This window comes from Herpailurus yagouaroundi, unplaced genomic scaffold (genome assembly GCF_014898765.1).
Source record: "Herpailurus yagouaroundi ecotype Mexico unplaced genomic scaffold, PumYag 199, whole genome shotgun sequence".
Taxonomy (NCBI): domain Eukaryota; kingdom Metazoa; phylum Chordata; class Mammalia; order Carnivora; family Felidae; genus Herpailurus; species Herpailurus yagouaroundi.
This window is the reverse complement of record NW_024412430.1, coordinates 16360130-16375088: the sequence shown is the minus strand read 5'-3', so window position 1 is coordinate 16375088 and position 14959 is coordinate 16360130. Positions and strand designations below refer to the sequence as shown.

The 14959-nt window shown below is 43.2% G+C and overlaps 1 long non-coding RNA gene across 1 annotated transcript; it reads right to left on the bottom strand.

The window, feature by feature from the left end:
- Window positions 1-1578: 1578 nt before the first annotated feature.
- On the bottom strand, window positions 1579-14957 carry LOC121013705 (uncharacterized). The gene is made up of 3 exons (XR_005782868.1): window positions 14846-14957; window positions 14038-14224; window positions 1579-1826 (listed from the first exon to the last, which is right to left on the bottom strand). It is a non-coding gene; the product is annotated as an uncharacterized LOC121013705 (long non-coding RNA).
- Between the last annotated feature and the right edge of the window lie 2 nt (window positions 14958-14959).

Here is a 14959-nt window from a genome sequence, read left to right as displayed (position 1 = left end):
ACGGGATCGTCACAGCCACTTAGAATTCTGCCCGAGCCCTCATCATTTCTTTTCTTTCTTTTAAAGTTTATTTCTCTATTTTGAGAGAGAGAGAGAGAGAGAATCCCAAGCAGGGGTCGGAGCTGTCAGCACAGAGCCCAGAGAGGGGCTCAAACGCACAAACCGGGAGATCATGACCTCAGGGGAAGTCAGATGCTTAACGGACCGAGCCACCCGGGCGCCCCAGCTCCGATCATTTTTTATCCCACTGCGGGGCTCCATTCCTCACTGTGGGCCTCTGCTGTTTAGGACATATTAAGTTCTAACAGAGTTCGTCTTTTCCTGTTTGGCTCATCAGTTAGTACTTGCTGAGAAATAAATATTTTTCACCTGCTCATCCACATATTCTGTGCTGTCCTCCAGACAGTGAATTACAAGCCCAAGGCGAGACTGCGAAGAGTTTGCTTCGAGGGTCCTTTCTGCACAGGGTTTTGTTGGTTTTCTTTTGTTTTTGTATTAAGCACCAAGAGCCAAGGACCGGGTGTTCCTGAAACCCTTCTTCCCATTATGCAAAGCCTCACGGTGCCCCAAGGCATCACAGTTCCATCTACTGGGACAAATTTGAGTAATTAACTTTTTAAAAGTTATCTGCTACCTGATAGTATCTTAATGTGCTAACACACTTGTCTTTTAATAGCAATCTTTAAAATCTTGAGTCAAAGACTGGGGGTGGAGAGATTTAAAAAAAAAAAAAGAAAGAGAATGTCCACTTCCAATAAAAAGATTTGCCTAAAGAGATTATTACACATTTACACAAAGAGCCTTACATTTACACAATGATAAAGTGTTCCCATTTTACTAAGAGCCTCACCACCTGCTTGGAGGCCGTGTGATCACCGCTTACGGAGCAGAGGGAGGCCCAGCAAGGTTTCGTATTCGCTCAGGTCTGTAGAACCAGGCCTGGGACTCAACTCTTCTGCTGTGCCCCCATTTTTCTGAAGAGAGTATTTGATGAGGCAGAGGCTGCAAATACTGACTAAACAGAGATATTGATAATTGAAAAGAATCGTTCACAGATTAAAATTTTCCTTCAATTACTATTATTTGGTATTACTGTTCACAGCAGTCATTAATACCCTCTTCTGCTCTCCAGAAGGAAGACTCCAGAGTGTAGAGGTTTTGCTGTGTTGATCGCTATGTTCCTGAAACCATGGCTGACCTTCCGTAAGTACTAATTGAAACAAGCAAACAAAAAAATGAATCAATATGAATAATAAAAAGGTGATGTTATCAATTATGCCTCAGTAAAGCTGAAAAAAAAGAATACACTGAGAAAAATCCACTGGCCTTATTTTTTTTAAGTGAAGTTATGGGGGCACCTGGGTGGCTCAGTAGGTTGAGCATCCGACTCTTGATTTCAGCTCACGTCATGCTCCTAGGGTCGTGGGGTCAAGCCCCGCATCAGGTTCTGAGCTAAGTGTGGAGCCTGCTTAAGATTCTCTCTCTCTCTCTCTCTCTCTCTCTCTCTCTCTCTGCCCCTCTCCCCTGCTCTCACACACATTCTCTCTAAAATAAGTAAACAGATAAAATAAAGTGAAGTTATGTTAGATTGGATTTGTTTTATTCTATGACTGGATAAAAAGTATATAGATTCATTACAGCTTTTTCAAATGAAACAGAAAAGTGAAAAAAACAAATGAACACGTCACACGCATTAGTTTGGCGTGCACGGAACAGAGGCCATGGGAGGACAGGGTGAGAAAGTGGCCGTGTGCAAGCCCAGAGGAGGGCTCTCACCGGACGTCAATCCTGACGACACCTTGATCTTGGACTCCCAGCCTCCAGAGCTGTGAGAAAACAAAAAGTAAAGCCTCTCAGTCTATGGCATTTTGTGGCCACTGGAGCAGACTAATACAGGATACGCTTCTCCTGTATAGGTTCTCCTGAAATACAGGTGGCATTTCTCTTGGGTAAACACCTATGAGAGAGATTCCTTGGTCTTATGGTAGGTGTGTATTTAACTTGACAAGAAATTGCCAAACTGTGTTCCAGAGTCGCTGCATCATTTTGTGTTGACATCAGCTGTAGTTGCCCCACAACCTCGTCAATATTCGGTGTTACCTGGTGAGGCCTTTGCTTTTTTTGTTTTTTGTTTGTTTTCATTTTAGCTATCCTGGTGGGATATACTGGTATCTAATTATGGTACTATTTTACATTTTCCTTTTCTTTTTTAATTTTTTTTTTTTTGAGAGAGAGACAGAGAGTGAGAGAGAGATCAAGTGGGAGAAAGGGCCAGAGGGAGAGACAGAGAGGGAGAGAGATCCTCAAGCAGGCTCCATAATGAGCAGGCCTCAATCCCACCATCCTGGGATCATGACCTAAGCCAAAATCAAGAGTCCAGTGCTCAGTCAACTGAGCCATCCAGGCACCCCTACATTTTCCTGATGATGGTAAGCATCTTTCAAGTGCCTACATGTTAATCATATGTCTTCTTTGATGAAGTATTTGTTCATATTTGTTTCCCTTTTTGTTATCAGGTTGTCTGTTTTGTTATTATTGAGGTGTTAAGGGGTCTTTATCTATCCTAGGTATAAGCATTTCATTCAGTATATGTTTTGCAAAGATTTTCTTCCAGTCTGTCTTGCCTTCATATTTTCTAAACATTGTCTTTCAAAGGGCCTAAGTTTTTAGTTTTTATGTATGTATGTATGTATGTATGTATGTATGTATGTATGTATGTATTTGTGTTTATTTTTGAGAGAGAGAGGGAGAGAGAGAGAGAGAGAAAGAGAGATGCGTGCGTGCATGAATAGGGGAGGGACAGAGAGAGAGGAAGACACAGAATCCGAAGCAGGCTCCAGGCTCTGAGCTGTCAGCACACAGCCCGATGCAGGGCTCAAACCCATGAACTGTAAGATCATGACCTGAACCGAAGTCGGATGCTTAACCGACTGAGCCACCCAGGCACCCTGTTAAGTTTTTATTTTTAATAAAGTCTAATTTATAAGGTTTTTCTGTTATGGTTCATGCTTTTTGGGTTCTAAGAAATCTTTACCTAAACAAAAATGACAAAGGTTTTCCCCTACATTTCTTTCAGAAGTTTTATAGTTTTTTGAAAGTTTATTTATTTTGAGAGAGACAGGGACAGAGCACACAAGCAGGGGAGGGGCAGAGAGAGAGGGAGAGAGAATCCCAAGCGGCCTCTGCACTCCTAGTGCAGAGCCCGATGTGGGACTCGAACCCACGCACTGTGAGGTCATGACCTGAGCTGAAATCAAGAGCCAGATGCTTAACCAATTCAGCCACCTAGGCACCCCAAAGTTGTTTTTTTTCTTTTAATTTTTTTTTCAACGTTTTTTATTTATTTTTGGGACAGAGAGAGACAGAGCATGAATGGGGGAGGGGCAGAGAGAGAGGGAGACACAGAATCGGAAACAGGCTCCAGGCTCCGAGCCATCAGCCCAGAGCCTGACGCGGGGCCCGAACTCACGGACCGTGAGATCGTGACCTGGCTGAAGTCGGACGCTTAACCGACTGCGCCACCCAGGCAAAGTTTTATGATTTTTAACTTTTACATTGAGGCATATGATCCACTTTGAATTAATTACGGCATATGATGAGAGGTAAGAATTGAGTTCATGTTTTTCCACAAGGATATCCTATTATTCTAGCCACATTATTATTTTTTGTAAGTAATCTCTACACCCAACATAGGGCTCAAACTCACAGCCCCAAGGTCAAGAGTTCCATGCTCTACAAACCGAACCACCCGGTCGCTCCTCTAGCAATATTGTTTACAAGACCATCCTTGTCTTCTTTGTCAAAAATGAATTGACATTATTATATGTAAGTCTATTTCTGGACTCCCTATTCTGTCCCATCCATATGCCTATCTTTACATCAACACCATGCTGTCTTAATTACTATAGCCTTACAGTAAATCTTGAAATCTGGTAAAGTTCTCCATTCCTATTCTTTCGTACGTTTGTTTTGGCTGATCTAGATTCTTTCTATTTCTCCACAAATTTTAGAATAAACCCATCAATTTCTATTAAAAAAAAAACAAAAACAACAAACCCAAACAACCTACTGACATCGTGACCAAGACTATGTTAAAACTATAGATGATTTGGGGGAGAATTGACATAACAATAATGAGTTTCTATGCATAAACATGATACATCTAACCATTTATTTAAGTCTTCTATAATTTTTCTTAGAAATATTTTGTAATGTTCAATATTCGGTCTTTGCATTCAGTTTGTTAGATTTACCCCTAACATTTATTTTATTGTTACTACAGGGGCACAACGGTGGCTTAGTCTGTTGAGTGGTGGACTTCAGCTCAGGTCACGATCTCATGGTTCATGAGTTCGAGCCCTACATCAGGCTCACTGCCATCAGCCGGTTAGCACAGGGCCCGCTTTGGATCCTCTGTCCCCCTCTCTCTCCCCTCTCCCACTTGTGCTTTCCCCAAAATAAATAAGTATTTTTTAAAAATATTACTTCAAATGGCATTTTAAAAGCTTTTTATTTATTTATTTTTATTTTACATCTAAGTCAGTTAGCATATAGTGCAACAACGATTTCAGGAGTAGAACGCAGTGATTCATCCCCTATGTATAACACCCAGTGCTCATCTCAAGTGTCCTCTTTAATGCCCCTTGCCCATTTAGCCCATCCCTCCACCCACAACCCCTCCAGCAACCCTCAGTTTGTTCTCTGTATCTAAGAGTCTCTTATGTCTTGTCCCCCTCCCTGTTTTTATATTATTTTTGCTTCCCTTCCCTTCTGTTCATCTGTTTTGTATCTTAAATTCCACATATGAGTGAAGTCATATGATGTTTGTCTTTCTCTGACTAATCTCACTTAGCATGATACCCTCTAGTTCCATCCACGTTGTTGCAAAAGGCAAGATTTCATTCTTTTTGATTGCAAAAACTTTTTATTTGAAATGGCCTGTTGCTAGTGTATAGAAATACCATTGTTTCTCTGAATCTTGCAACTAGAACTCATTAGTTCTAGTGGCTTTTTAAAATTTTTTTTTAACGTTCATTCATTTTTGGGGAGAGAGAGAGAGAGAGAAACAGAGCGTGAGTGGAGGAAGGGCAGAGAGATCTAGTACCTTTTTTGTGGATTCCTTAGGTTTTTTCACATACAACCCCATTTGTGAACGAGACAGTTGTGTTTCTTCCTTTCCAGTCTTCCTTGCCTTATTGCACTGACCAGCACCTCCAGAACAATGGGAAAGAGACATGATGAGGGTAGACATCTTTGTCTTGTTCCTTACCTTCGGAAGAATATATTCACCATTAAGTATGATGTTAGCTTTAGGCTTGTTTTCTGTATGCTTTGGTATCTTGTTAAATCCTGCTGTGACTCAGAACATGGTCACTGTAAATATCTCACATGTGAATGAAAAGAACATTATCTATCTATCTACCTATTGAGATCTCCTACATTTTCTCATTTTAACACTTCCCCACATCTTATATGCGTATTACATTAACATCTTAGAGTTATATCACCCCAATAGATCATATATATATATTTTTTTTTTTTTTTAATTAATTAACTTTGTTTACATCTTGGAAAACTTTAGTTATCAGTATAAAAAGGCTTCCTCATTCTGTTTTCTTCCTCCTTCCTTCTGAATGCCATTAGGTGGCATTTCATCATACAGATGGACCACACTTGACTTAACCAGTGTATCCCACTTTGAAGGGTATTTTTTGTTTTGGGAGTTTTGTTTGTTAATCAGGAAGGCAAATTTCTCTCTCTCTCTCTCTCTTTTTCCCTTTTCTTCTTCTTTTTAACCTTTTGACCCCTTTCTCTCATTTCTCCCACTCTCCACCCTTGCCTCTGGCAGCTATCAGCAGTCTGTACTCTGTGTCTAGGAGCTTGGCTTATTGTTGATGTTGTTGTTCTCTTCCACATAGAAAGAGAAGCATGGTATTTGTCTCTCTCTGACTTATTTCACTTAGCATAATGCCCTCAAAGTCCATCAGTGTTGCAGTAAATGGCAAGGATTTATTCTTTTTTTTTTTTTTAACATTTATTTTTGAGACAGAGAGAGACAGAGCATGAACGGGGGAGGGGCAGAGAGAGAAGGAGATACAGAATCTGAAACAGACTCCGGGCTCTAAGCTGGCAGCACAGAGCCCGACACGGGGCTCGAACTCACAGACTGTCAGATCATGACCCGAGCTGAAGTCGGACGCTCAACCGACTGAGCCACCCAGGCGCCCCAGGATTTATTCTTTTTGATGGCTAAGTCACATTTCTTGGTATATACCACATTCCATTGCATACACCACAATTTCCTTACCCATTCATCCATCGATGGACTATTAGGTTGTTTCCATATCCTGGCTATTGTAACTAATGCTGCAATGAACATGAAGGTCCACGTATCCTCTCGAATTAGGGTTTTCGTTTTCTTCTGACCAATACCCAAATGTGGAGTTGCTGGATTGTATGGTAGTTCTATTTTTAATATTTTGAGAAAACTCCATAGTGGTTTTCAGAGTGGCTGAGCCAATTTACATTCCCACCAGTGAGGCACGAGGGTTCCCTTTTCTCCACATCCCCGCCAACATTTACTATTTCTGGTCTTTAGCCATTCACGTTATAGCCATTTTAACAGGTATGGGTGGTATCTCACCATGGTTTTGATTTGCACTCCCCTGACGATTAGTGATGTTGAGCATCATTTCATGTACCTGTTGGCCATCTGTATGTCTTCTTTGGGAAAGTGAAATTCCATTGTATGAATATACTACATTCTGTTTATCTATTTATCTGTCGAAGGAGGTTTGAGTTGTTTCCACCTTTTGGGTATTATAAACGATGTTGCTATAAACACTCACGTACAAGTTTTTGTGTAGACCTAAGTTTTCAGTTCCCTTGGGTATATACCTAGCAGTGGAACTGGGTTATATGGTAACACTATGTTTCATTGAGAAATCACCGGATTGTTCTCAAATTACTGCACCATTTTACATTTCTGCTGGAAGTGCATGAGAATCCCAATTCCTCCACATCTTCACCAACACTTGTGTGATCTGTCTTTATTTTAACCTTCTTACTTTCCAATTTTTCTTTTTCCCTACCTCCTTCACTCACTTCTCTATTTCCTCCCCTCATTTGGACAAATCTTCAGAATTTCTTTTCTTTTTAAATATTTTTTAACACTTATTCGTTTTTGAGAGAGAGAGACAGAGCATGAGTGGGGAAGGGGCAGAGAGAGAGGGAGACACAGAATCAGAAGCAGGCTCCAGGCTCTGAGCTGTCAGCACAGAGCCCCATGTGGGGTTCAAACCCACAAACCACAGGTTCATGACTTGAAGTCAGACACTTAACCGACTGAGCCACCCTGGCGCTCCTAACTCTTCAGAATTTCTAATATTACTGAGACCCTAAAATAGTTCCATCCAGGAACCCTTTCCCTTGTATTAGATCTTAAACTTCTGCATGAAGTCACTACCAGCCTCTAACTCATTTCTACTATGCGCATTTTTGGATTTCTAATCCTCAACAGCCAAGCCCCCATCTAAATGCACTGTACCCCGTCAGTGTTTCTGATCTCAGGGTTTGAAAAGAATCTTCAAAGTCTCTTAGTCTTGTTCATTTTATGAAAGAAGGATGTGGAGAGAAGACTGAATAAAAAGAAGGTGGGAAATAAGAGAAGGGAAGCAGAGGGAGGAGACAGGAGGGAAGCACCAAGCTTATGCCTGACATTTTACATAATCTTATTCAAATCTCACAACGACCCCAAAAGATTGGTGTTACCTTTCCCCTGTTTCAAAAATGAGGGGACTGAAGAGAAGAGAAGTTAATTATTTTGTTTGAGGTCCCCCAACCTGTGAGAGTCGAACTTAGCTACTTGCAACTACAAATCCTGTGATCCAGGAAACTTGAATTTCGAGAAGAATGACCCTCATGGGTGTATGATTACCTTATCCCTCGGTCCTGGGACAGACATACCCTGGATGGACCACGGCTCCAGCAGTGAAGGGGGATTATTAGGAGAATAACACAGTGTCTTGTTTCTGAAGGGAAGTCAGTGCTGTGATGGGAGTAGTTTTGTCTCAAAGGACAGGAGATGCCTCTGGCTAGGAGAAAATAGGCTGGGAAGTATGTGCCTCCAGCAAGGTTATGGTATTTGTCACCTGGAAGGAACTCCAGAGTTAGATATGTGAGACAGTATAGAAAATTCCAGGAGAAAACTTCAGAACATGGGTTACCTCAGAGCAAAGGAAGCTACTCATATTTCTACAAATTATTCAAAGAGCAGTAGCGGGTCCCTGGGTGGCTCAGTTGGTTAAGTGGCTGACTTCAGCTCAGGTCATGATCTCACAGTTCGTTAGTTCGAGCCCCGCATCAGGCTCTGCGCCAACAGCTCGGAGCCTGGAGCCTGCTTTGGATTGTGTGTGTGTGTGTGTGTGTGTGTGTGTGTGTCTCTGCCCCTCCCCTGCTCACACTGTATCTCTCTCTCAAAAAATAAACAAACATTAAAAAAAGATAAAACAAGAGCAGTAGCAATTTTTTTTTTTTAAGTAATCTCTGTGCCCAAGGTGGGGCTTGAACTCATGACCCTGAGTTGCATGCTCTACTGACTAAGCCAGCCAGGGACCCCTTATGTATTTTTAAAAAATATATAAGGTAGGGGCGCCTGCCTGGCTCAGTCAGTGGAGCATACAATTCTTAATCTCAACGTTGTAAATTCGAGTCCCACGTTTGTTGGGTGTAGAGATTACTAAAAGATGAAATCTTAAAATACGGGATATTCATTTCCTCTTCCCCTTTTAGTTAAATGGTAGTGTATTACCTTAGTTTGGCAATCCTGCTTTTTTCCACTGGATATCATGTCATAGCAGTACATAGAGGTATTTCTTACTTGTTTTTAGAGCTATGTACTGATTCTAGTATGTGAACGGGTCCTAGTTTATGAAAGCATTCTGTGATGGATGATCGTTGAAGTTGTTTCCACTTTTTTAGTTTTGCAAACAGTGGTCACTGAGTAACCTTATGTATCTTTTTGTATTTTTGTCAGTGGATCTTTAGGCTTGAGGCCTAAAAGTGGGATATTTGGATTGACAGGTTAATATATATGCAATTTTACTAGAAAGTGCCAAATTCCCCTCCCCCTGGATTATACCATTTTTGCGTTCCCACCAGCAAAAAATTAAAGTGTTCCCTGACTGCTTTGTCAACACGCTTTGCTGTCTAAACTTTTAGATTTCTGCCAATCTGAGAGTTGGGAAATAGTATCTTTGTGCAGTTTTCATTTGCATTTCCTTTAAGTGTGACTGTACATCTTTTCACATATTTAAAGGTCCTTTATTTTCATTATTGTGTGTGTGAATTGTGTGTGTATATCTCCTGTCTATTTTCCACAAGGTGATGGTTTTCCTTTTCTTCTCCAAGTGATGAAGCCCTTCGTATATTTATGAAGGATACTGATGGTGATGTGCTGAGAGCCCGCCTACAAGCACCGACTGTTAAATCGTCAGGAATTTTGTGACCCAGCTGATGTCACATGGGTGCAGGTGAGCGCATTTTGGCAACTTAAAATCTACTGTGGTGGGAGGGTTTACACCATGGCAATTGGCAAAGACTGAACCAGGAGTCCTCCTTGCTCTCCAGAACACAATCAGACAACATTAATCCTTTGTAAGTCGGAAATACCTATCGCAGTTTTTAACTTGTCTTTTTATTTTGCTTACGATGTGTTTCGCTAACGCAAAAATTTTACTGTCACTGTTGTTTTGTATAGTCCAAATTTCAGTCTTTTCCTTAATTGCCTCCGGATTTTGAGTTCAGGAAGTTTCCCCAATTCCTTAATTATGGAGGAATCCGCTCTTACTTCCTCCTCGTAATTATACAGCTTTGTTTCTTTAAAAAGTTTTTAAATCTTTGACCCATCCGGAATTCATCTTGTGTAGAGAAATGGATATGACTGTCTGGCTATTTACCCCAATACTATTTACAAAGAAGGACTTTTTCCTCCATTGATTTCAGATGCCAGCTTTATCACATATTCAATTTCCAGATGCAATTATTTTTGGATTTTCTACTCTGTTTCATTGATCTATGTATTCATGCCCCAATACCATAATCTTATTGTACAAGCTTATAATGTTTTTTTAAAATTGTTTTAAATGTTTATTTACTTTTGAGAGAGAGACGGAGTATGAGTGGGGGAGGGCACAGAGAGAGAGGGAGACACAGAATCCGAAGCAGGCTCCAGGCTCCGAGCTGTCAGCACAGAGCCTAATATGGTGCTCGAACCCACAAACCCTGAGATCATGACCTAAGCCCGAGTCAACCGCTTAACCGACTGGGCCACCCAGGAACCCCAAGTCTTTTATGTTTTAATGACTGGTAGGGCTGGCCTCATTTTCTTCTTTCTCAGAGCTTTCCCAAATATTCTCATTGATTTAATTTTCCAAGGCTCCTTCTTCTGTTGCTTTTGCAAAGTGTTTTAAAAAAAAATATGGGCTTGGGCCGCCTGGGTGGCTCAGTCGGTTAGCGTTCAACTTCGACTCAGGTCATGATCTCACAGTTCACGAGTTCAACCCCGCAACAGGCTCTGTGCTGATAGCTCAGAGCCTGGAGCCCGCTTCGGATTCTGTGTCTCCCTCTCTCTCTGCCCCTCCCTCACTCTCGCTCTGTCATTCTCTCAAAAATAAACAAACATTTAAAAAACAACAACAACAACAACATGGCCTTGTATTTTCTGACTTCTGCCTCCTCTGTAGGGTCCATAACCCTACTTTAGTTGAGACCTTCTCTTTCTTTTTCCCCTGATGTTCTTGTCCTGGATAAGTTGAATTCTACTCACAGACGTTTCCTCGGACAGAAAGCATTATGTAAACTTCATCTAGCATTGTGAATCACTAATTCTGTTCCTGAGTAGCTATGGGATCTGGGGGCAAAACCATCTCCAGATTTTTTCAACTATACATTGAAAATAAAAAATAACCTATTTCATAGGGGGTTTGTTTTGTGCAATTAGAAATAATTTTCAGGCAGTTCTCAGTCCTACCTGTCAGTAGAATTTGACTCACTTAATTACTCCCTCCTTGGTACACAACTGGCTGACTTCCGGCTGACCCCACACTCACCCTAACTTACCTTCCCCCTCAGGCTCCCTCAGTGTTGCCTCCTCAGCCTAGAAAGTGGGGGGACTCCAGAACTCAGACTTCAGACCTCTTCTCCTCTCATCTAAATTCACTCCCCTAGTGAGTTTATACTATCTTCAGAATTTAAAGGATGACTCCCGGGGGCCTGGGTGGCGCAGTCGGTGACACGGTTACACGTCAGATTCTTGGTTTCGGCTCAAGTCATAATCCCAGGGATGGAGGCCGATGTCAGGCTCCTCGCTGAGCACGGAGCCTGCTTGGGATTCTCTCTCTCTCTCTCTCTCTCTCTCTCTCTCTGCCTTTCCCCTGCAATCCCTCTCTCTCTCTCGCTCTCAAATTTAAATAAACATTCCCAAACTTTGTATCTCCAGCCCAGACCTGCACTACATACTCAAAATCTGTACACCTAACTGCTTCCTTATCAACTCCCACTGGACGTCTCAAAGATATTACCAATTTAATGTATCCCAAAACAACTCTAATATTCTCCCCCAAACCTGTTTCCCTTACGGTCCTCCCAATCATCTCAGTTAATGACAATTCTGTTCTTCTAGCAGCTGGTGGAGGGGGGGGCACTTTTTGTCCACTCTCTAATCCACCTATCCCTGGGTTCATCCATGTGGCCACAAGTGGCAGTGATGAGGTCTCGGACTGGTGGGGGTTCGGAGTTAACAGCCAAGAAAGAATTCTTGAGACGTCTTTGGTGCAAAAGTGTGATTTTACTGGGGCGCCTGGGTAGCTCAGTCAGTTAAACGTCCGACTTCGGCTCAGATCATGATCTCACAGTTCGTGAGTTTGAGCCCCACATCGGGCTCTGTGCTGACAGCCCGGGGCCTGGAGCCTGCTTCGGATTCTGTGTCTCCCTCTCTCTCTGCCCCTCCCCTACTCATGCTCTGTCTCTCTAAAATGAGCAAATGTCAAAAAAAATTTTTTTAATTTTTTTTTTTAAATGGCCATTTTATTAAAGCACAGGGATAGGATTCATGGACAGAAAGAGCTGCACGAGGGTTGTGCAGAGTGACCAGTCATATACTATGGAGTTGGGGAGACAGAGTCAAATAGGAGGCCTCCAGAGGGACTGGGATGTGCTAAGGAGGACTCCCAGGACACCTGAGGCCTTGCTGTCTTCAAGCAAAGGTGGTTTTCCCTCTAGTAAGGCATTAACATCAGGACAGCAGGGGGTTTCTGGAGAAATGTTCTACTCTGTATGTGCCTCAAGTATTTGCCAATGGGCTGCAGGTTATAAGGAAGTTTAATCTTACCTGCCATTTCCTTCTTGCCTTTGTTCCCACATCACTGTGGACGGGAGGGTGACGTTGGGGCTCCAGGATATGAGGTTTCTGGAGATTAGGCTGTTGATAAGATTGCCTTTTTCTTGGAATTTACTAAGATATTTGTAAACCGATGGAGACTCCCGTCAGCAGGACTGGGGTCTCCATCAGTTAACTATTTGTTTTCTTTCCTCCCCTTTGTCCTTGGGCAGCCAAGGTGCCTGAGGAATGCCACCAGTATCCAACCTGGGGTGGGGGGGGGGAGGAGGGGGGTGATGCCAGCTTGTGCTTCCCCCTCGGCTCGCCTGATGCTCCCTCATCACCAGCTCAGCTTTTCCAGGCCGGAATGACTGTGACGGCCCGGCGTCCCGCCATAGGGTCCATCTCAGGCTTCTTCAGACCCTGACTTCTGCAGGATTCCTAGAAGGCAAGCCCCAGCACACAAGCCCTTCCTGAATCTCTTGTCCACGTACATCCTCTGAGGTATTACCGTGAACTCAGAGCCCTTACCGCACTAGGCCCCGCTAATGCCTATGTATGGAGAAATGCCCGTGTTAGGCCCAGCCGCCCAGACACCTCCCACAGCTCGGCACTTACTTACTCATTTGTCATCAACGAACTTTAGCCAAGCTGCAATTAGTCGACAGCTTTGTGGGGCCTGTTGATGTGACCACAACACTCAGCTTTTTTTCTCCCCGATGACAGGATGATTCCTCTGCTGTTTTGTTTGTTTGTCTAAACATTTTTTTTTTCTAAGCCAAACTTCCTCAAGATTTTCTTTTAGGGCCCTTTTGCAGCTAAAAGCTCAAATGTTCCCGGCGTTGGAGATTAGAAGTACTTTCTCTACACCTTCAGGTTTTCTAGTGTTTCCCCACTTGGACTTGTGCAGACTTTTCCCTTCTTTTGTCACTTCTGTTTTGTAAGTTTTCCACTCCTTTCGTTTGTGTTCTTTTTCCTTACGTAATCCCTTCCTTGGCTTTCCTTGGGTTATTTTGATGGCCTTTTTCTAACTACAAGAACTGAATGTGTAAGTCATTTGTTTTCATTCTCTTTTCTTTTTTTTTTAATTTTTAAATGTTTATCTTTGAGAGAGAGAGGAAGAGAGACAGAGTGGAGCAGGAGAGGGGCAGAGAGAGAGGGAGACAGAATCTGAGGCAGGCTCCAGGCTCTGAGCTGTCAGCACAGAGCCTGATAGCGGGGCTTGAACTCACAAGATCATGACCTGAGCCTAAGTTGAACGCTCAACCCACTGAGCCACTCAGGCGCCCCTGTTTTCATTCTTTCTTAATCATGAATAAATATCACAACCTATTCAATGTCTGTCTTCCTTCCTTCCTTCCTTCCTTCCTTCCTTCCTTTCTTTCTTAAAATGTTTATTTTTGAGAGTAGGGGAGGGGCGGGGGGGGGGGATAGATACAGAATCTGAAACAGGCTCCAGGTTCTGAGCTGTCAGCATAGAGCCCAATGAGGGCTCGAACTCATGAACTGTGAGATCAAGACCTGAGGCAAAGTAGGATGCTTAAGAGACTGAGCCTCCCAGGCACCCCATCTAAGTGCAGTGCCTCCTACCCATTAAACGCCCCCTCTAGCCTCCCAGCCCCCACCCCCGCCATCCAGTCCTCCAGCTCAGATACACTTACCCTGTGGCTGGCATTGTAGTGGACACACGTTATTTTAACAACTCGTGCCAATCTTCCAGGCCCATGTTACAGGTGAAATAAGCACTCAGATGTCTGTCTTGTGATGCCTGGCTGACTCAGTCAAAACAGCATGCAACTCTTGATCTCAGAGTCATGAGTTCGAGCCCCACCTTGGGTGTGGAGATTACTAAAAAGAAAAATAAGTAAACTTAATTAAAAAAAAAAAGTCAGTCTTGTGTTTCCATTCCTGGAATAGAAATATCTGAACAGTTTTAAGGCTTTGCCCCCTAACCGTGCCTTCCTCCCTCTGTCCTCTAACTCAACACCCAGAGCAAATGCCATCTCTGCAAAGTAAAGGTTCCTAAAGCACTGACCACCTGGTATAACACAGCCTCCCTCCACACTTTCACACGTTCTATTTTGTTCCTAACACTGATCTCAAATTATCTTGCTCGTTTGTTTCCTTGAGACGACCTGCCTCCACCACTAAACTTAAACTTCCAGGAACAGAAACTAGGTGTTGTTCAACACCGCACTGCCGAGGCTTCACTGAAGAAATACCCATGGCATCAATGCGTTGCCGAAAGCAGAGAATGGAGCTTGTGCAGGAACCGGCACTTCTAAGACTCCGCTAAAAGTAACAACAGCTACTCTTGAATCTGAAAGCGTGATCCTGGGAGATCAGAGGCACCCCTCCAGGGCTGGGACTCAGGGCACCTCACTGAATTTCGGCTGGGTGTCCCCTCCTGTGGTGGGGGGCAGCAAACGAGCCTAGTCACCCATTGTGATTCTACGCACAACAACGTACCTTAAAACCTGCGCGAAAGCAAGTGGGGAGGAGGAGCGGTCGCCCGGCCGCAGAGGAGGGGGGGAGGTGCAGGCTGGGAGTGGGGGAGGAGGGGACAGTCTGGAGACCCGGGGG